We start from the raw sequence: 1,016 nt of genomic DNA, 5'->3' as shown, positions 1-1,016 counted from the left end.
GTTCATCCCCGTTCCGCTTGCCAATTATCTTCTTTTCGCCCCCTCATCATCCTCTGCGTACCTCCTCCACCAAACAAAACGGCGTCTTCAAGTTCGAGAGAACACTTGGCTGAAATGATTAACAGAGTGGCGGCGTAGAGTGACGCGAACTATTTGGCCGACCTAAAATTATGCTAGAAAAAAGTGTACCGGAACGGACGAATCCAAGCGAGGCTTTGAGGACTAACGTCGAGTGCCGCTGATCTAAATTTACTACCGACCGTGTAAACGACATGGGGATCCCTCGACATACCGTAACATTCACGACCAGACTGTGTTCATGTTATGAGTGCTATGAACGAGCTGTAAGTGACGGCAGCTTATCTATGCTCCGATTTCTCTCCATTCACCACTGCTCAGTTGTCATCAGTGCAATGGCATCAATCGTTATTTCATGAAAGGAAATATCTCGTCAAAATATCATTTCTGTAGCTACTTTCGCGCTCTTCTCCTACCTGTTCAATATCGGTCTATAACGAGCTACCGGAACTTTCGGGAGATTGTAAGATAGAAACGTGATACCATGTCCGAGATAAAAACGACGATACGTCATCGGTCTTTTGACAACTCTCTGCAAATCGTTCCACTGGACCATCATCCTCTTCCAGATTTTCTTTCGAGGCTTATCTGAAAGTGGCCGTCAACACCCACCTGTTCGTGAAGTGGTCGCATGACGGATACATTTAGTGAAGATAAAAGCGGAGGGGAAGCAGAAAGCAGAAAAAGACCTTCGTCCGGCATAAGCAAGATGATAAAGAGGCGAAACGAAACGCATTACATGCACCGCGAGAGAGAAGCCCTCTGAAAGAGACCATGACAAAGTTGTTCCAACATATTGTTAAAATTTCATTCAGGTGCCAATTACAATTAATCGAGGTACTACGGTATATTATTTTCATTTATATATAGGCATTTTAAATGCCGGCAAAATTTAGAACTCTAACGAATCTCTCAGAGATGATCGAAATTACGAATTG

The 1,016-nt window shown here is 43.9% G+C and overlaps 1 protein-coding gene across 3 annotated transcripts in view; it reads left to right on the top strand.

Moving 5' to 3' along the window:
* LOC108745839 (discoidin domain-containing receptor 2-like) overlaps positions 1-1,016 on the top strand; it is a 103,406-nt gene that overhangs the window by 49,466 nt on the left and 52,924 nt on the right. The gene's annotated exons all lie outside the window — the stretch shown is intronic.

Source organism: Trachymyrmex septentrionalis, unplaced genomic scaffold, assembly GCF_001594115.1.
Source record: "Trachymyrmex septentrionalis isolate Tsep2-gDNA-1 unplaced genomic scaffold, Tsep1.0 scaffold15, whole genome shotgun sequence".
Taxonomy (NCBI): domain Eukaryota; kingdom Metazoa; phylum Arthropoda; class Insecta; order Hymenoptera; family Formicidae; genus Trachymyrmex; species Trachymyrmex septentrionalis.
This window is presented reverse-complemented; position numbering and strand designations above follow the sequence as displayed.